The following is a 22,895-nucleotide window of genomic DNA, read 5'->3' as shown; positions in this document are numbered from 1 at the left end:
AAGACCACGTGTAACAACACCTGCACAGGATCGGTACATCCGAATATCACACCTGCGTGACAGGTACAGGATGGCCACAACAACTGCCCGAGTCACACCAGGAACACACAATCCCTCCATCAGTGCTCAGACTGTCCGCAATAGGCAGTCCATGAGGAGGAGATGCACTGCAGTACTTCAAGCAGCTGGTGGCCACCAGATACTGACTGGTACTTTTGATTTTGAGCCTCCCTTCATTCAGGGACACATTGGGAAACATTTTTAGTTTATGTCTGTTTATGGTGTTGACTCTTTTAGTGTTCAAAACAGTTGAAAGTCAGAGGACGTTTCTTTTTTTGCTGAGTATATAAACAACACTGTATATAAACAACAGGTCCTGGATTCATCCCACATATGTGCATGTTGTTTGCATGTTCTCCCTGTGCTTGGTGGGTTTTCTCCGGGTACTCTGGTTTCCTCTTAAAACATGCAGATTAGGCTAATCAGCATTTCCAAATTGCCTGTAGTTTGTGAATGTTGCCCAGAGGTCCTACCAAGGTTGTACAAATGGTCACCATTGGCCTTCAAGGTCTCTAGTTGGACTACAAAGTTCCTAGACGGATGGATAGATGGAGATTTTGATTAGTTCAATCCGCTGAGCCTAAAGCTTATATGATCATGACTTACAGATGTATTAAGGGGAAAAAAACTATCTATACAGAACCACAACATTATTCTTCCTGTTGAAAAGCTGTTTAAATCCAGCAGGTTCTCAAGTTTTAAATGTCAAGACAATTAAAGTTGTGCTCTCTGTCCCATATACACAAACACCCCAGGAGTTATGCACCCAAACCACATGAATGCACACATGTGTTACCAAACTTCACATCAAGCAGGTATTAAATCCTGTTTGGTGTTAATTAAACAGAAACAGAGAAGAAAAGTGCTGCCATGTGTCCTCTGCACATTTAAAATGTGGCACTGCAATTGCAGAGCATGGCTTCCTGTTTTCCAGAAGCTGTATGTGTGTGTGAATGTAGAAGTGAGTGTGTACATAAGCAGTAATGTGCAATGGTACAACTTTGCACCAAGCTCATAAATGCTACCACAATGCTGACCGAAGGCGCCATGAAGCCGGGTTCACACACCACCTGGCATCCGAATAGCCTTGTACGCCCATACAGACACACACACTTGTTCACCAGTGGTAATTTCAGGGTGGTGGTTTAATTAGTTATAGAAATGGAATGCTTTTAAAAGAGAGCAATGCGTGTGGTTACACTCTTGAGTAAAAAAAAAAAAAGACGTTTCTTTATTTCTCTTCACAAATAACACTGCAGCTCTGGGACTCTTGACAAATAAGCTGTTGTTGATAGAAAGAAGGAGGCCATACTGGTTTAACCCAGGATAAAGCTGCAGGCCAGAATGGATATTAACTTTCGACTCAATCGGGAGAGGGCTTAACCCCAAACTAGGTCTGACCAAACCTGGCCTTTGACCTGCCTCCCCCCCCCCCCCCCCTCGCCGCCCTTCTGCCATCAGTTTCTCTTACAATGACCTCTGACATCTTCACACACACACCCCAAACACTCTCATACACACCGTTTCAAATTAGAAAGTCAGCCTTTGACAATTATAGTTTAGGGAATCTTAACAATGTGCGAGAGCAATGTGTGTAACTGGGACTTCAAGTAAACCCTAGCAATACATTAACTAGAAGGTGTCACACTAAAAAAGTAGACACTAACTACTAAAAATAAACAACAGTATGTAAGGAGTAAAACATGACAGGTTAAGATTTCATGGAAAAACAACCAATGATAGGGAGGTGTGATGTACAGAACCCCGGAGTGCTCTACATCAAGTGTTCAAAGAGATTTAATACTGCATGTGCACTCGTTACAATTCGTTCCCACAGTTTTAAAAGTGAATTCATGCATATGAGATAAGTGTATATTGAAAGTCTGTATCAATGACTCAATTCAGATGCTTCAGTATAACAGGAAAACAAGACAGATTGTAGCTCTACATTTATTTATTTATTTGTTTGTTTGTTTATTTATTCTTCTTTTTTTTTACATCATTATGTACATGCATTTCCTAATGAAGTTTCAATTCAGGTTTGGGGGTAACATTGTGGCTCTTTGGAAGCAAAATTCACAAGACAGTAGCCTAATTATCTGATAGTACTTTATTCGTAGATTTTGAGTAGGTTGTTTGCATGGTGTAAATTTTTCATATGCATGTTTTTTTCTAGTTTGTTTGCTTGTTTTGTGTATGCAATTTAGCAAAATAAGCAAATTAACTAATATTCGACTGTGTATATATACAGTACCAATTGACTGTTTGGACACAATTTCGGATTTATTTTTTACATTCTAGAAAAATACTGGATTTTTTCAAAACTACGAAATAACACATATGGCATTAGGTAATTAACTAACAACAACAGTCAGTTCTAATTTTAAACCAGGAAGGTCAGCTGTTTTTAGAATAGCTCTTGCAAGAACAGTATTGTCAAGTGCATTTGCTATACTGCAAGAGAAGTTTATTTAAAGCTACCAGCCTCCAAAATGAACAATTTACAGCACCTCAGATTAGAGCTGTTATGAAGGCTTCGAATCCTAGACCATGGGATTAAAAGGTGTGTCCAAACTTTTGACTGGTAGTCTTTTATAGCCTATATTTTTACAGTACCGTGCAAAAGTCTTAGGCACCATATTATATGCTGTACCAATTTTGTTATACAGTATATGTTTATCTTGCCTGCATAATTATGTAGAAAATCATTCAGTATTTCCATATATAACTTAAAAAATAATAAATAAATAACATTACAGGGGAACATATGCATGGCTGTAAAAAAAATAAAAAAAATACAAGACAGACCAGTTTTTAAAAACCTAATGTACACTCCTGGGATTTGCATAAAAATAGAAAGGAGCGAGTGTGACAAAGTTACCAGAAGAACTCGTGTTCTCCAGCAAGCTCAGTAAAACCTAACAGCTGTTTTCTTATAAAACTGCACAAATCTGAATCTAAAACACCTGATTTAAACAATGAGTTTTCACTCCAAATATTGACTGTTTTTATCACTCTTTATTGCTCTTTATAGAAGTTTCTTTCATGCAGAAATGTGTTCAAAAGCATCTTTTGCTTATGCCATATTTTTGTATGTGCCCAAGACCTTTGCACAGTACATATATAGTATTATTACACAGTAAAATAGTTGTTAGGTTTTACTGAGCTTGCTGGAGAGTATGAATTCTTCCAGTAACTTTGTCACACTCGCTCCTTTCTATTTTTATGCAAATCCCAGGAGAGTATTTTAGGTCTTTTGTTTCCATCTGAAAACTGGTCTGTCTTGTAGTATTTTTTTTTCTTTACAGCCACGCATATATTCTCCTGTAATGTTATTTATTAACTTTAATGTTATGTGTGGAAATACTGAATGATTTTGTACATACATGATAAACATATATAACAAAATTGATCCAGCATATAAAATGGTGCCTAAGACTTTTGCACAGTACTGTATATATACAGTATATATATATTATACATAAATTTAGTCCCAGTGATCACTTCAAACAAATAGCACAAATCAGTCCCCTGTCTGAATGTACAAAGCACTGACAGTGAAGAATCCTTCAAAAAGTTCACTAGGAAATTTCTTATAAAAATAATATTTATTATATTACCAGTTAACACATTTTCGTGGATTATGTAGTGTGTCCACCGTACAAGTCGCTGTGTAAGTTGTTACTACAGAAACGGTGACATTCGAAGGCTGCATTAATATAAACCTGTCATCTGACTTACAGCTTGCATTACTGTCTGAGTCATGCTGTTCTGGCAAATTCATCACCCCTGTCTGACCATTCAGATGCGAAAATTCAACAGCACTGTTGTATAAAGTACATTTTCATAAGCGCGCAGACTCTTTTTTCCAGTAAATGCAGCAGATGCCGCAGAATTTATAAATCACTCTGTACACCTGCGTTAGCCACTCTCATATTATAATGAATACAGAAAGCACATGAAGAGCTCTCTGATAATCTCTCAGAATTGGGGTGGACCAAACACACTCCCTCTCCCATTGGTTGCATTCTGCTTCGCCATCTGAGAAAACAGCAGCGAGATAAGAGCGGCGGCCCTGAAGTGATGGTGCAACGCTAATTCAACGCTGATTTAACGTTGATTCAGTGCTGGAGATAGCCAGGGGCCTGCGGCGCTGCAGAGATAAGCCGACAATGAGGGCCGGACAAACGTTTATCCAACGTTAGGCATCAACCCGGAATCTTGCTGGCATCGACATTTTTAACCAAGATAAAGAAGCAACAGAGGACAATGTGGAATGGGAGGGTGCTTTTAAATGCATGAATGCTCCTGTGCTGTTTTGTGCGTGTGTGTGTGTGTGTGTGTTTGTGTGTCAGTGGGATATAGGAAAGAGTTAGTGTCAGTGGAAGTTAATGACGGAGATACGATTAGAGCAAGAGAGATAGAGATAGAAGGGGAGAAAGAGAGAGAGAGAGATTTACTGCAGGTTAGTGACAATGAGTGAAAGAGGATGAGGGACAGATTAAAAGAGGAAAGAAAAAGAGATCAGAGGTGCTTGCCAAGTGTGGAAAGATGGATAGAGCGATAGGGGAAAGAAAAGCAAATGACAGAACCCGGCGAAAAAAAGGATAGAGTTTGAGAACCGAGACAAAACTATAACGTTGTGTCAAAAGTTATGTAGAGAGAGAAACAGAAAGGGGGGTGGGAGTGGTGGTGGTGGGGGGGGGGGGTGTTTGAGAGGGGGAAAAACCAGGAAAGACAAGAAGGAAGTGAAAAGTGCAAGGAAGAAAGGAAATAGAGTGCAAAAGGGAGTGAGAGAGAGAAAGATGGAGAGCAAAGAGGTTCAAGCCAAAGTCAATTGAACAACTAATGTGAATCGATTTGTAGACGATGTGTGGTTCTTCAGGGAGCAAGTGACATTTTGTAGGAATATTTTATTTTCGGTAAGATTGAGCTTTCTTTACTCACTACTAGGCCTTTTACAAAACCAGAAAAATTGGTGCGTTTAGGGACAAGTGTGTGTATATATACATATAGAATGTGTGTATATATACACATACATTGTCTATACTGCTAATCCTGTACAGGGTTGCTGGGGGCCTGGAGCCTTTCTCAGGAGACGTAGGGCACGAGGCGGGTTAAGAGGTTAGGCAAGGCTGGACAGGGTGCCAATCCATCACAGGGCACTTACACACACACACATACACAACAGCCAATTTTGGAACGCCATTTAACCTAATCTGCTTGTCTTTGGACTGTTGGAGGAAAGCGAAGTATCTGAAGGCAACCCAACAAGCACAGGGAGAACATGCGGACTCCACGGCCACACATACCCGAGGCAGGAATCGAACCCTCGTCCCTGGAGATGTGAGGCCTCAGTGTATATGCCGGTGTGTGCTTGTACATGTAAAAGGGGACAATCAGAATTATTTATTGAGTAAGAAAGATATCTAGTGACCCTTAAAGGATGCCTAAAGGATGCGAGCAAAGAAAGGAGAAGAATAGAGGGGAGAAAGGATAGAGGGGAGAAAGAGAGTGAAGAATGCTCAATTAAAAATTAAAGAGCTTTAAAATCGAGATCCAGCCTATAGCCAGGGGCAGTGCTTCCGGCAGAGAGAGAGAGGGAGGCAGGGAGAGAGAGAGAGAGAGAGAGAGAGAGAGATGGGTTACAGCACAGGACAGAACAGGGGACCTTTAAATCTTTTTACCTGCTTTCCATATCCTTCATTTTTTCAAGGTGCCATGTTAGTCTGTAAACCAAATTTCACACCTGTGGGGTAAAAAACGAAGTCTATCTCATGAGAAGGCGAGAAGCCACAGGTTGGATGTGCAGGTTGTGTGTGATTATGTGTACATGTGTGTGAGAGTGGTATAGAGTAAGATTTTAATGTGGAAAGATGAATGGTTAAAAGACAGTCGAATAATTTGTCATATTCTTTCTCTCTCTCTCTCACACTCACACACACACACACACGCACACACACACACACACACACACACTCGCACACACACACACACACACACACACACACACACACACACACACACACACACACACACACTCGCACACACCACTCCTCTTTCTCGTGGCTGACAGAGTGAGAAATTAAATTTTTTTCCGAGGAGAAACTTGTTTTCTCACTCCTTCCATTTCCCCCCTCCCCGATGTTTTTATAAAAATTTATTCACTTATTTATCGAGCATTTGTTTATTCAGTCGGAGAAATTAAAACAGTGCAGTCATGTGGACTACCTCACCGTGCTTCAAGCAGATTAATAATACAGATTGCAGATTACTGAAGGACAGAGATAAGCACATGCGCCTACACGCACGCACACACACACACACACACCTACAAATACCATGTAGCATTCTACCTTCTTCATTTTTTTTTAACTATATTTCATTATTGTTGCCATGGTAACATCTTCAACAGACTTCTTATCAGACAGCACAAGTTCATTTCCCTTGTTTGTTAGCGGGACTAATAGGTATTGATGCAACACCGCTGAAAGCATGCGTGTGTGGGTGTGTGTTTGCAGGTTCCTCTCAGTAGGGGATGTGTAATATGTGTGTAGTGTGTCAGTCATTTCTCTGTCTCAAAATCCTTTCTTTAGTCATTATCAGGAGAGGAGAAGCAGAGAGTGTGAGACAGTGAGAGTTAAGCAGCAGGAGGAAGAGGCCCTAAATCAGTGATGGTGTGAAGCCAGGAGTCATGTGAGGAAATGAAGAGGATGTGCATGAAGCTAGTACGTCAGACCTGCGAGATGGACGCTTGTCCGACAGAAAACCTATCCGGCTGACATGTAGCAGAGGACGGCCTGTAAAACAGCCTGAATCTCTTGCATCTTTCATGGGAGTGTGTGGAGACCTTGCATAGACACCTGATCTGAGCTGATCTTCACTATAATGTTGGATTATCACAGTCAACAACTTTGATATGTCTCGCTGTACTGAAAAGGAAAAGAAAGAAATTCTGCTAACTCACGCCTCGCTGAAAGTCTGAGGGCAGTTGTTGAACTTTTTCAATAAATGTTTCAAATGCACAATGATATGACATGAATATAAAACTATAGCTATTATACTTTAATAATGCTAGGAAGACAATCTCCAAATACCAAAGACCTTCTTAATTTCTGACAGTAATTTAGAAAAAAATCCTTTTTTTTTTTTTACAAGCTTTTATCATTTTTGGATCTGTCTTATGTGTGAGCAGATCCATACAACTACAGTACACGGGTAATGAATAACTGCAGTTTCCTTAATTGGACATAATAAAAGCTTAAATTTACAATCATTTTGACTGAAGAATTCATGAAAGTATTCTCAAAAAAAAGAAATCATTCATCTTTAGGAATTGCATCATCCTGATGAGGGTAACTGTGGTGCGAGAGAGGGCATGCCACTCCATCGCGAGGCATCATGTACACACACACTCACATTTAGGGGCAATTTCAAGATGCTGGTCCACCAAGAAGGAACCTGAAGAACGTAGAGAACATAGACATCCTGTGTTCAGGAATGAATTGGGATCTCTGGAGCTGTGAGGTGGTACTATGGCAGGCTTACACCACCCGTTCTACAAGAATATACATTTGGGGGAAAAAATATGTATTGCCACAATAACTGTCTTTACCTATAATAACTGTCTTTACCCAGAATACGGGAACATGACCAAATCTTCGTTCTTCATAACACCACATACACTGAAGCGACAATGGATAAAGATTGTTAAAAGTCCCTTAAAAAGGGTTAAATCCCACCCACAGTTTTTTTACGTTTTTCCCATTAATTTATTTCTCTTCCGCCTTGGGCCCTTTCTAAAAAAATAGCAATTAAACCATTTCCCTTTTTAAATCCACTAACCCATGCCCTCAAGACTACAAAAGTCAAGATGGAAAATGCCTTCCACTTCACCTGAGCCTCACGCTCCTTTTTTTTTTTCGGTTCGCTCTTCTCTCCGCGTGCTGGCGAAATGTTCTCACGCCTACGCCGTCCCAGCATGCACCAGGCGGTGGGAGTGTGCAGCACCGAACGAATAGCGGCAGCCTTCTGTCTAGCGTCAGGGGTAACTTCTCCTTCTCCTTCTATAATCTCACAATGCACTCTATTAAAAGTGGCACGTGTAGGCGCAAGGGGCAGGGCTCGGAGTGTGACAGACAGCTGCGTGGGCCGCGGTCACACTCTGGCTAGCTTAACGATGGGACGTCTCCTTGATGTGCTGATTGGAGGAACTCTAGTTAAGTGTGAGAGCGAGTGTGGGTGGACAGTTCCGTGTCCAACAAGCTGTTTCTATTTACTCCAGACAAGCATGGCGCCCACCATCAGCGCACGCCTGTCAGCCTGTGCTCTCACCCCAACCTGCGGGCGTCCTCGGCTGGATACATCTCCCTGCTGCGGACACATCAGCCCCTGCAGCGCTGCCCCATTGACTGACAGCTACTGTTAAAACCGGATACTCAGTAGCTCATTCTCATATTGATCAGCACCAGTGAAACCAGCAGTCAGATGGGCGGGGAGCGGGAGATTTTCCGCTTGCTCCAGCAAGCCACTCTGTCAGTCTCCGGGGCCCTTTAAAGTCACAGGGTCTGCTTTAACCATCAATCTCTTATTGATCACCTGTTAAAGTCGTATGACCAAAGAGCCCCATTGACTTTTTGTCCTGATTGATCCCCTTTAGGGAGGGTACGCGGACGAAACCATGCCATGGGGAGGGGCCTAATGGCCAACTGATGCCTTCTTGATTTACAGGCGACAAACCGGCACAGATTTATGAACCAGTCACAGACTTGTCTAGACTGTGTGTAATGTAATTAGAGTGATTTATTAAACTGTAACTGTCTAGCTTATTAATCATCTAATCAAAGGCCACAGGTCACAGCTAGCTAGCTTTGACGAATGACTAATCAAAAGTGAAAGCTACTAGGCTAGCCCCAATTAGCATGCAGTGGCTTGAATTATATAGTTATACTGTGCATTCTTGCCTTCACAGTTTTCACTTCTCATTAGCATGTAGACAAAATATTTGTTTCAGAAATAAGAAATCTCTTCCAGACAAGTCTATAATATCGAGAGTTTGGAGAGAATCGAAGTTTAGGAAGTGTGTTTACACAACCCCTGTCACCACAAGTGTCCAACACCCTACCTCCTTCCTAATCTTCCTCTGCTGCTTTTTCCCTTCACGTGATTATAGGTATGAAACGCTTCCTTATTTTTTTTACTACCCACCATCCCCCATTCGCTTTAGGGGCCCCTTTTTCTTGGGCCGTGCCCAAGTACCACAGACATCTTAATACAATAAAAAGCAAAAAATAAACATAATTATTGTGATCGTTATAATTATCTGCTACCCTGCAGTCCTTTTATGAATTATTCATTTGGTAGTTAATTAAATGGATGTGCAAAGTGTGTGTGCGTGTGCGTGTGTGTGTGTGTGAGTTGGGTGGAAGATAAAAGAGACAGTGGTAGTGAAATGGGAGAAATTAATCCTTGCTCCATGTGTGAGCTGAAAACTTTGTAGATGGAGAACATGCACAAGGGCCCACACACACACAAATACACACACACACACACACACACACACACACACACACACACACACACACAAACACACTTAAACATTAAAACACTACTTTGAAGATCTTGTAACTACTTTCCTACTTTAGGAAATAACAAAAACACTGACATACCTGATGACTCTGTGAAATTAATTGGCGTTTAAACTAACAGTGAACAATAATGGACGTCCACATGAGCCAGAGGTTTCTAAAGTTGTTTTCTTGAGACCGTGATTTATTTTTCCTGTGATCTCAAGATAACAATTATTGTTTTCATCAAGATCAGGACTTATTTTTCTCACGATCTGAAGTTGGTTTCTTGAGATTACAGCTTGTTTTTATCTGTCAAAATGCATTATTGGCCAAACACTCTACATCAGGGAGTGCTTTACCAGAAAATAGCTAGTGCCATGGTAGAGTTACAGCCTTATAGGCTTAAGGTTGTCGGTTGGACCCTGACCTTGCATAACCCTATAGTGTTTATCTACATTTTCATGAAATTCACTCTCTCACTTATTCTCTGTACTGCTATAAGTCCTGGTTGCTCAAACTGACTGAAAGTGATATTGAGCATCCACTTCAGATCACTATAGTGGTCAATATAGTATATTTATAACGTGCCTTCTTAAGTGATGCACACCAGCTTGGAAATGGTTCACCAATGACAAATATACAACTAGTTACCCCAGAGGGAACAATTTGGAACAGAAACCAGAGCTTATTATTGAACCCTTGACCTTAGGGCACTGAGATACTTTCTGTTAAGACACCTGATATAAAGTATATTTGCCCATTAATGCATTTCAACAAATGAAATAAATTAGTTGTAATCTTGTAAAAACATCTTTCAATATCAATAACTTTTTTTTCTAGACAACACCTTTTCCCATCATGAGATGTAAAAAAATAAAGAGAAATAATGCATAGCCTTTGTGGATTTCTGCTTAACATTGTTGAAGTCCCACTTACTAATGTTTCTTCCAAAGCCACATGCCGAAATCAGGCCAGAGTGGCTGAGTACCAGTACAATGGGTAGCATTTTCTAAACAGTCAGTGAAGCGTCACCTCTTTGTCCTGACTCTTTAGGTGCTGGTGCCACATGCCTGAATGCCAGATCTGTCTTACATCAAAAATGAAGTGCATATAAGTACATTACCATAGGTCTTAATCTTTAAAAAATCTTCTTGCTCTGACCACCACCCATGGAGTGTGAGTACAATGTAAGTAATCGAGGCCAAATTCCACAACCTTCATTCCCTACAAAAATGCATTCCAAAGATCAGCTGAGACTCATATGAAGCTTCTGTTGTCCCACTGAGCTACACTGAGTTGGTATACCTATACTAAGGTATAGTGTATTTAGTACAAATGTAAATAATTTCTTTCCCCAGAAACAGCTGAGTGGCTAACCGCGTCTAAACATTTAGCCCTGATTGTTTGCATTGTACGTGCATTGCAGATGACAAACGTCACGGTTGGTGCACAGAGCAGGAAAATGTATAATGACAGAAACCGATTGTAACAAATTAATATGCTTCTCAAAATTGATTCATGACTCACTTGTAAACAAAAAAAAACCAAACTATCCCTTTAAGACCTATTCAGGTTGGATTAGTTTTACATGGGGAGGTGGCATAATATTAGTGTTACTGTAGTCTTTCTGGGATTTCAGCCAAATTCATCATCTGAGTCATCAGACTCTCAGTGCACACATCTGGAAAGATTAATTCATATTTTACTCTCTATAAAATGACCAGTAGAAATCACCCCAAGCAATTTATATCCTGCCTGAATTGGCATGTTGGTAAACATCCTGGTAAATCATATGAGGGAAAAGAGGTTTTTGTGCTTTTTTCTTTGGTATGAAAGGCACTCACAGAGGAAGTGAGATATTCTTTCATCCTTTGCCAAAACTAAATAAAAATCCTAAGCATTATCTAAGTTTAAAATGCAAAACAACAAAAGGACTTGTCAGAAGGTTTTAGGTAAGTTCCCAGCATTGACCTGTCCTATATTCGTCATGGTCATGTGACTTACTATAATCATAATATAATAATTCAAAGTGCTTTATAAAATGTTAATTATTTAACACAGTAAAAGTACAGATGTCAGTTAAAGAATAAATGGCAGCATTAAATACAAGAAGATTCATGATTAATGAATAGTTAATTAAAAACTCAATTAAACGAAATAAAATATGATAATACAAAAGGGAATAAAGAAAACAAGTTTAAAACAAAACGAGTCTCAGAACAGACCCTTGCACAGAGCCTCACACCCCTGCGTCTTAAATAGGCTGCATCCTAGATGAGCACACACCCCTGGCATGAAGCCTAATGGCCTTGCTTTCCTAAATGGGCTGCCTCCTAAGTGAGCACACACCCCTGGCCTTAAACAGGCTGCTTCCTTAATGATGTAGAGCACATTCTGGATTACCAGCTTGTATTACAATGAGATATTTGAAGTGGGCATAGAATTTTTGTGGTGGATTTTATTTATTTTTTTATTTCTGCGTAAACTCACCAGTCACACTCATTTGAGCTTATTTAAAATCCCATTTCAAATTTATTCTGTCTCTGTAGGTTCTATAATAACCTCCACTCTTCTGAGAAGGCTTTCCATTAGACTTTTGTGCATAACAGTGGGAATTTGTGTTCATTTGGCCAGAAGAGCATTAATAAGGTCAGACGCAGATGGTGGGTGGGGAGGCCTGGCCTGTTAGCAGTATTCTAGTTCATCCTAGTGTTTATTGGGGTTAAGGTTAGGGCTCTGTGCAGGCCACTCGAGTTTTCCTGCACCAAAGCATGTCTTCATGGAGCTTGCACACAGGGGCATTAGCATGTTTCAACAGATTTGAACCTCTCAGTTCCAGTAATAGGAAAAGTGTATTGCGACATTCTTGACAATGTTACGCTTAAACGTTTGTGCTAAAAACAGTTCGAGTAAGAATAACGTGCAAGTGTCTTGGCCAGATGTCCACATACCTTTGGCCATGCACCATGTCTGGAAAACTAATCCCATCCGAAAAGTTCTTGAGCGGATTTTGTAAAATTAAATTTAAATAAATAATAAAAAAAGCCAAATATGACAACAAGTGTTCCTAACCCAATTTTTAATAGATGATTTAATATACGGTGTATAGTTGTAACTTCATATTTCAGTTTATGTGTCAAATGTCTGGAAAAATTGTCAACTTGTCAGGATTTGCCTCTAAAATATATTTCACAGCCATCAAACGGTACTGCCATTCAGACTTCAATCGACCAGGCTTATGCCAGGCTTTTCTGGTCTATATTACTCACATTTTGAAAATCGTGGCATATTATTGCCTTACGGAAAGTCACATGGTATTTTTATATTGTCTTTAATGCCTCAGCTGAATCCCATTGGGCCTAACCCTACCTAAATGAAGGCCTCTGTAAATCAAACATATTGCACTTGTGTCTAGCCACAATGTTCCCATCATGTGTGTGTGTCTGTGTATGTGTGTCTGTGTGTGTTTATCCTGTACCACTAAAATCACAGTCCAGCTTGCTCTGTAATAACATTACGGTCCATTCACTTCATTACATGGATTGTGGATGCCTTCATTATGGTCTAATGGTATTTGGAGGTTTGTGGTAATCAGCCTCAAGGGAGCCACATCCCCGGCCTGTTTCCCTCACATAAGTGCACATACAGCGCTGTCAGCACGCTCACCATGCATTACACACCATCACACTACTAGTCCACACCTCCTTTAAGCTGACTACTAAGGTGCCTTCGAAATAACCTTTCCTGCATGGCTGGTTTGCATCTCTCTCTCTCGCTCACACATACACACACACACACACACACACAGGACAAGTGCAGGCAGATGAGCTCAATCAGCACATAATACAGCGTATCTACACAATGCAGTGTGTTAGTTATTTATTTACTTCCTAGAGAAGTGCTTTGTGAGCCATGGTACTGGCTTCCAGCTACATTTAAACCCACGTCACTTTGCCTGAGCATGTACACACACACCCTCTCTCTCTCACACACACACAATGAAAAAAAAAAGACTTACATATACACTCAAGCATGTCTTTACATGAAGACTTATGTCTACCTTAGGGCTGTACGATAATACAGTAATAGCAAAAAAAAAAAAAAAAAAAAAGATAATTACTTTACGTAATATCGAAATCATAATTGTTCAAAGTAATTATTTAGTTAATTTAGAGCCAAAGTGTTCTGCTACACTTTATCATGTTAAGTAAACATCATTCCTTCAAATGGTTAAACATTAGAGTTCAAGTTAGTCAGCAGCTTAGCCCTTTTCATCATTTAAAAGTTCAATCATGCTCAAAATGGCTAACCAAATAAATAAGCCATCACAGACTTCAAGCACATGCCTAGAAAAGTCTGTATTTCCCTTCTTGCTTTCTTGGTGAAATTGTATCCCTTGTTTTTTTTTTTGTGCACTAAATATACAATTCTCCATGGCTATTTAACAGCATCTTTCATAATTATAACCTTATATAACATGGCTTAAGTACTAGAGCACCCGAGAAAGCCTGACGTGATGTACATGCTGGTGTGTGTTAACGGGGAGGCTTCAGACCTCAAACTATGTATTTGGGTTTTTGGAAATGCCAGGTAGAACAAAAGTTAACATTAGTTTAATTAAGGGTAAATTTGACCACTATCAGAATATGGGAATTATGTTACAAAAATGCAGAACTTTTTAAATTAGTAGTTTTTTTTGTCAACCAGAAAAACAAGTGATCATGTGTAGCATGCCATTTTTTTGCCTATGTGACCTATTTTATAATTTTTTGCTGAGTCATGTTTGGATGGTTGCTTGAAATGACCTAAAAATCAGCTCATCATATTGCTTATGCTGTGTTGAAAAAAGGTATATATCCCTCTGTACTGCACAACACTTACCCCCTACATATGTTTTATGGGAAAAAAAACAGCAAAACAAACAATGGCTAAAATGCTCTGAGCTTTAAGAGCTACGGTCTAGTGTTAATCTAAAACATAAGATATTGACCCAAATCCTTAAAGATACCAGCACCAACTCCAAGTAAAATCATCAGTCAGAAATGGAAGATACACAAAGCCACAAAGACACAACCAATGAGAGAAAGAAAAAGAAATGAAAAAGAAAGGTTAGTAAATCCAAAACAAACAGCAGGAAGCCTGAAATGGGCTCTCAGCTAAATGTCATGAAGTGAGATTGCAGAAATGTTAAAGTGGAAAGAAGGGACATTAGCAAACAAATTTCTAGACATATGTTCTCCTTATTCTATTATAGCTACTCTATTTTTTATTTTGTTTATTTTTTTTATTTTAATGCACCTTTCTGGAAAATAATGCCAAAAATGTGCAAAATTTCTCAGAACAGAACAAGAGAAGCTTGTCAGGCTTGAAATTAGTAAAATGTAGAAAGAGAAATAGGTTTCACAATCTCATTATGGTTTACTGTAATCATAGGACGGAAAATACTAAATACATTTGACTACTCAAGATACTTTTGCTTGCTAAGACGTTATTTTCTAAAAGATGTTGTTAGTATATGGAGGGAGGGGGTGAGTATTAAATGGCGTCAAAGCAAAACAAATGTGGGAAGTTAACTACCAAGAAAAATGAAGGTAGAGCATCAGAACTGATCTTTCACCAAAACTTTAGTTCATTTAAAACCTCATTTGAGGCAACTCAAATGGAGAAACCTTTTACCATAGTTTCCTACTGCCAACTCAAATGTTGCTTATTTCGTTACCGCAACTCACACTGTTTATCATCACAAAGTTTAAACTTCATTTAAATAGTGAGCCTGTGATTCGAGGCACCAATCAACAACAACTCATACGTGACATTGCTCATTTACTCGGTGTATCCGAGCTCACCAGTATCACCTTTGATTGTTTAATTAATTGAGTCAAAAATCGTCATGATGGAAATGCACTTAATTGCCCTAATGTCTGCTTCAATAAACAGTATGTGATGAAAGGCCTGATACTGGCAATTTCACACACATTCATCACAGCAAGTAAAACCAATAAAACACGACTACACTGATACACAAATCTGTCTGGATAAACATTCAGAAAGAAAGGGGAGGGCAAATAAACCCAGGCACACACAAACATATCACAGTCCAGCTGGGGCACCTATATTTGTTTGTCTAACTATCTTTATGATATATAGTCCTGACATAATTACTTTTAATAATAATAATAATAATAATAATAATAATACACCAATACAGCTCTGACCATGATCTCTGTAACCAAAAGAAAACCTTAAGCCAATAACATAATTAAAATTCCTCAAATTAAAGTCATCAAAAAACTGTCTAATTCCTATTATCCTTTAGTAGTCCCCACCACAATCTAAAAAGCCCCCCCACACACACCCACACACACACACACACACACAGACAGAGTGCCAAACTCAAGGTTCAGAAGCCACAGGGTGCTTGGGGAAGTCTGAGGGGCTCAAGACAACTAATGCTCTTGGCACTAATGCCTCATTACTAAACTCATTCTAACACACACACACACACACACACACACACACACACACACGCACACGTCCTGGTCCAGCTGGGGCTCCTGTATTGTCAGACTGTCAGACTTTAAGATGCCCAGGTGGCACAGGAAGCCCTGGAAGCATGCCTAGACAGAGACACACCCCACATCCACACAGCCGCTCTCTCTCTCTCTCTCTCTCTCTCTCTCTCTCTCTTTCCCTCTGTCTCTCTTTCTTTCACACAAAGGAGAGCAGAGCACTACCTTGGCGCAATTAGTGTGACGCTCATTGCTGGGGGGCACATGAGGAAATGAGCTGAGGAGCTGACTGGGGTGTGAGAGTGGGGGTGTCAGAGTGGCGAGGGGGTTCTGCTTCAAGGAGGAAATATAATGTGCTATACAACTATGTAAAGCAGAAGGCAATCACTCGGCGCCTCTATAATACCCTGCTCCCCCATCACACACACACACACACACTTTTCTGTGTGCTCATTCTCGGCTTAACGCGACCGTTGTTGTGCTGTCACGCTTAAATGAGGATACAGGGGCTCGTGACGACAAAGGAAACACTTTATGAATTAAAGTAGACAACGTTTAAAAGCTCCTAATTGGCTGATGCTGTGTGGTTGCTTTGAAATGGTAGACCACAATGAAGAATTCAATTAAAATGTTTTTATTAAAAGGATCACTGGACTATTTATTACTAATGAAGCTGTTCACAATCACATAAATTAGCGCAAATTAGTGTTTGTAGCAAGAGTGATATAATAAAGAGCATGTGTTTAGGGAAAGCTCGTTTGGGAGCTGGGCCTCCTTAAGCAGAGGAGCGATTCAGATCCGCCTGACTCGACAGCGCGTGCATTAGCCGTTAGCAATTAGCCATTAGTCCCACAGGGGGCAGCGGACAGGAAAGCTGTGGGGACGCTACTTTGGAACGACCGTTAAATTGCTGTTTCTGAATGTTCAACTAATGCGCTCCATCCCCATATGCGCTTGTAGGTCTGACTTTTATGAGCAGGCCTGAAGTCATACTCAGGCACAATGGACAAAAGGGAAATGACATCTTTTTTTTATGGAAAATGAAAAGCTATTACTACTACTACCGAAAATGCACTGCGGAGGTACCCATAATGCATAGCGTGCTATCTTAAAATCTGAGTTTAAAAGATTAGATTTTTTTGCCTAATCCAGAGTTTTCTATTTAAAGTCAGTTCAGCAGCCATTCATGTCTAGATCATATAAGCAGTTCACGGAAAATTGTGAATGTAAACAGATGAGAGAGAGCGCTCATTAACTTGAGTTAAAAGCAGTTAGTGCTAAAAGTTTGTGCCATATAAAAAATCCCAGACTTTCAACACTAACCATTTTTCAACTGAAGCTAATCAGCCTTTGTTTACATCAATATCTTCCATGGGGCATTTCTTTAATCTGGACAGCTAGTTTGCTCTAATAGCTGACTAGTTTAACTACAGGATTCTAATGGTATATGGTAGTGAACTTCATTCCCACAAAGCTTGTAATCAGTTTACTGAAACTATTTTTATTAGCCAAGTAGTGCTAAGCATCTGCTTAAGTTATTTAACCCTAATTTGTGCAGTGAGTAGCTTCTCATTCTTTAAATAACCATATCAGAAGACATATACTGTGGTCGTGGCAACTCTGGTTTAGATTTGTCAAATTATTGTCCTGCATCAAACAAAGAAAGTAACTTTAAGGTGGTTGCTGAAACTACTAAAATTGGGTTAAGAACTGTCGTACTCATTCTTGGATAGCGGTCAACCATCATCTTTGAGGAAAAAATGTTGTCAGAAAACTATCCTAAAAGAGCATGATGGTGATGGGAGATCACTAAAACACTTGGTAAAATGAACGTCATTGAGAAAAGAAAAACAGTAGAACTCACGCCTATGTTTAATAGAGCATTTCCACAAGCACAGTGTGAAAAGAACCCAATGGATTTGGGCCAAACTGCTGAGTAAGCTTAAGAAAATCACTTTCAATAAGGCTAATCTAAAAAAAGTGCTTTAATTTGCTAGGGAGCATAAAGATTGGGCTGTGGAGCTGTGCAAAAAGCTTGTGTGATCTGATGTTACAGAGTCATGGATGCATCAGGTTATACTGTACAAGGCTGTTGGGACAGTGTTATGATATGAGGTTGCCTCCGTTGGTCAAGCACTGTATAGGTTTAGCAACATTATGTGTCAAAAAATTTAGGTCATCTGATGAACCTTCCATCATTGGATTTTTTCTTCCCCAATGGCACGAGCATATTCCAAGAAGACAATGCCAGGATTTATAAGGCTTAAATTGTAAAAGAGGGGTTCAGGGAGCATGAGACATCAGCTCCATGCATGGACTGGCCACCACAAAGTCCAAAACTTAAACCCATTGAGAAAGTTTCAGAACAGCTGTCTGACTCTCCCATCATCAATACAAGATCTTGGGAAGAAATTAATGCAAGGAAATAAAAGTTCCGGCATGGTTTAAAGCTTATCAAAATGATGTCATGGCCGTAATCAAAGCAAAAGGCAGCCCAGTGAAATATTACAGTGTCTGACGTTTTGTTGGCAGGGCAGTGGATCTTTATTGTAGTGTAGCTTTAGCTAATTATATTAAGAGTCACTGTGGTTTGGTAGTGTGGTAATTAGTAAGTGATAATTGTAGTGACACTATGGTAATATTACAGGCTGCCACTGGCAATAGTTCATATTTGCTGCATTCCTGATTGACACTTTCTAGCTAAGAATATCATTTTGGAAATATACTACTACTCGACAGAGATTGTCAACATTTTATCCAATATTTATATGAAATTGGTTCAATGTACAGTATATTGTGTTTACTCTTGCTGCAAGCTTTTTTTTAAGCTGTGAGAAAGAAAACAGCAACTATGTTTTTATAACTGTCAAACTTTCCTACTGATATACTATATTTATATTTTAAAGTCTTTTCTACATCCTCCAGAGTTTTTTTTTTTTTTTTTTTTTTTGCATATTTCGAACTTTTTTTGGCTACATCTGGCAGACCACACAGTGAGCCTGAGAGCATGACAAGACATCAGCGGCCGCGCTCGAGCCACTGTGTATTAGTTAAATACGTCAAAACAGACAACATCTACGCTAAAGGTTATCGTATGTGGCATTGTTTATTAACACTGTTTAGTTCATTAGTTTGTAGTGATGGATATAGATGATGTGTAATTAAGCAATGAGGCACAGAAGAACATTGGAAAAATATTTACTCCTGGAACGTGGCCCAGTTTAAATATCGAAAAGGAAAGGGGCTGTTCAGCTGTTACCACAAGTCCAGCCAGGGTTCCAAGCAAATCCAAGATAATTGTGGAAAATGGATTCTCAATTTCGTAAGGCGCAGAGGGGTGTGGAGTGTCCTTTTGGCTTCGAATTCTGGGTGGAGCGCAATTGGTCGGAAATAAGGAGCTGACATTTGGCAGCGTACTGCATACAGAGAGCTGTGACACCTCCTTGCTCTCTCGGTGTGTTTGTCTATGGCAGATGGGTACTGGGCATGACGGCAAGGTCAGGAGGTCATATCCGCATGGGGTAGGACAGTGTGTGTGTCAGCGAGTCGGGAGAGTCATTAATATTGTCTCTGATATAAATGATTATGAGAGGTGTGTGTGTGTGTGTGTGTGGACTAAACATCAAGAGTTAAAATTGTTGGATCCCTGTGCCATGGTGGAGGTGTGGAAAAACACAAAACTTTGTCATTGGGTAAAAATGGAGCAAGACAGGAGGGTAAGCGAACAGTCAGGAGGTACTGACTTGGGTTACAATCCCTCTTTCTCACTAATTATTTATTCTCTCTCTCTCTCTTTCTCTCTCTCTGTCTCTCTGGTGAGCTAAGCTTCATCATAAATGAACTGAGAACCCAAAGGGGAATTCCCTAGTGGATTCCCTATGGCGTCAGAAAAGCAGTATGAACATATGTGTGTGTGTCTGTGTTTAAGGGAGAGAGAAAAGAGTTTATATAAAACTATACTATTACAAAAAAAAAAAAAAAACTATATAATATAATATATCTATTATAAACAATGTCAGGACATTTAGCTCTTTTCGAGCGTTATTCCAACCATGTGTGCGTGCCTGCGAGGGTTTGTCTTATATAAAGTGTGTTAAAATACTCAGCTCCTCTTTATAAGTCTTTGTCTGTCGGTGCGTGGGATTGCAGCCAGTCTCGTCTAATTGATTATGTGGTTAAGAGGGTGAGACTCAAAGTCCAGTCGAGGGCCAAGGCTCCGTTACGCACTCTCCCAGAAGGCACTGCTGAAAGGACGGACAGATTAGGAGTGGATGGAGGTGTGCAGGGAGTGGGGGAATAAAAGGGAGGGAGGAGGCGAAGTAGGGAGAGCGATCGTTTGCTCTTGGACACGCATCATTTTTTCTCTAAAGAAGTCTGGCAGCTGTTGTGTGAGCAGGGAGAACAGAAGGGGGGGGGGGGCAGGAGGAGGGAAGGCAGGAAGAACCGTAGTGAGGGAGCGGAGGGGATGTTAAGGACAAGTAAAAAAAAAAAAAAAATTGATTAAGTTGGGGTGAGTTTGTAATTATGTTTTTTTAAAAATTGTCCTTCCAGCATTATTGTTGTGTGTGTATGAGAGAGAGAGAGAATGAGAGAGAGAGAGAATGAGTATAGCTGGTGATGCATTATACAAACACTTCTTCTTTCATTATGGGAAGAAAACACTATTAACATCACACAAATGTGATCATTTAACATACACACAGCTGCTTTTCTGAGAAAAATGAAATCTATATACAAAAGAAAGTTTAGCAGGAGGGCGTTGAAGCGATACGGCTCACAGTTGGAGCCAAACAGTTCTTAGGGAAAGTGGAATTTCAAACTGCTACACGATGTAAACTGTCAGTAATTTATCACCTTTATTAGCAGTTATTTATCCAGAGTGAGCGGCCAAAACAGCGCGCAGTGGTTCCGACTTCTTCTGTGTGTCGTTTCGACTCTGCTTTCTGGGGAGAACAAGAAATAAAAATAACCTTAGAAGCCACAACGAACTGTGCAAAAACATTTCCTCAGCATGCCTGCATTTAAAGAACAGATAATACAGGGCTGTGTAAAGTTTAAACCCTTGTCACTGGAGTGAGACTCTCAAGGGTGCAACCTTGTATCTTTAGTTAGAGGAGCATTATTGTTCCTTTTTAGGGACATAATTGGACTTAGACCTATTCAATCTCACCACTCTGAACAGCCACGAATGGCGTGCTCTGCTGTTATCCTTCTTGATAGACATATTTATTTTAAACAAGAATCTGAGAAAAAGAATTGCTACACTGGAGCTCAGTAAAAGAAATTCAGTTCAATTCAATTCAGTTTTATTTGTACAGTGCTTGAAATAATGGACATTGTCGCAAAGCAGCTTCAAGGGAATGAAAATTCTGGATCTGAATACAAATACATTTTTTATCCCAAAACATTCAGTTGGAGGCGATGGTGGCGAAGGAAAAACTCCATGAGACGACATGAGGGAGAAACCTTGAGAGAAACCAGACTCAAAAGGAAACCCATGCTCATTCATGCATTATTAGATAGTGCAACCATAAATAAATCCTTTCTTGTGTTCTGAGGTCGAATTGTGTAAGAGGGACCATGTTTTAGTTGAAGGCTACTTTGCTGAGGTTACCTGCTGTTCATCGATCAAGACCTAAATACTAATCTGTTCATGGTCATTTTAGTCTTTTTAGTAACTTTTTAAACCATCGTAATAATACAGTTTGTATCAAATGCAATCCAGACCATCTTTGTGGTTATTAAGTGGCGGCTTCCTCTGTTATCACAAGAATCTATAAGGGCCCATCCTCAGCAGCAGATGGGATAGTGAATGTAGCACTAAGTATAATGTACCGTATATGTCCTGTATATTCTCTTAAAACTCACTCTTGAAACTTGAAACAAGATTGCACTGCCACATCTGTAGCATCTCCCTTAACCTTAACTGATCTTGTGCAAAGATCTTAGAAATAATGTAATGGAAAATTTCGATATCCTGGCGTTTTTATCCAGAGTGCATTTGGCTTCAGATCCAAATGTGCATTACCTTGAACAGGACAAGGTGGTATGAATGAAGATTAAAGATGAATGAATGAACAAATATAAGAGTTTTACATTTTTAAAACAGTTATCATGAATAAAGAAATTACAATTACATTATATACTGGCACACTTCTGCAGAAAACTAAATAAACATTGCAGACAAAATTCAGATTATAGAAATGCATGGAATGGCATGAATTTTGATAATGTTTTATCCCCAGAAAGATAGAAATAGCTGATAGTTCGACCTTGTGGAGACTGTTCATTTTTTAAACAACAAAATCTAATAAAAAGAAAAATGCAGCGTTTATTTCTGAAAGAGCCAGAAGTTACTGATTGTTGTGGATAAGGTTGTTGTTAGATTTAGGTGCAGGCAGGGCATTAATTGTGTGTGTGTGTGTGAGAGAGAGAGAGAGAGAGAGAGAGAGAGAGTTTAATAGCTATCTTATATCGTGTTGAGGGAGCAGTGTATGGCTCAGTGGGCTATAGTACCTTATGGTAGAGCTCAGTGGGGACATCAGGCTTAGTTCAGCCAGGCTTACTTCAGCTCCTGCTTCATAAAACAATCCACTACTAATATTACCACACACACACAAAGAGAGAGAGAGAGAGAGAGAGAGAGAGAGAGAGAGAGAGACCTATGCTACACACTCATCCACATTTCGAACACATTACACGTTTCAAAGCAGTGACACAAACACCTTTGTCTGTACTGGAGCTCTAAACTGAACAC

Source organism: Clarias gariepinus, chromosome 1 (assembly GCF_024256425.1).
Source record: "Clarias gariepinus isolate MV-2021 ecotype Netherlands chromosome 1, CGAR_prim_01v2, whole genome shotgun sequence".
NCBI classification, from domain to species: Eukaryota; Metazoa; Chordata; class Actinopteri; order Siluriformes; family Clariidae; genus Clarias; species Clarias gariepinus.
The sequence above is the reverse complement of the archived record's forward strand: the minus strand, read 5'-3'. Positions refer to the sequence as shown.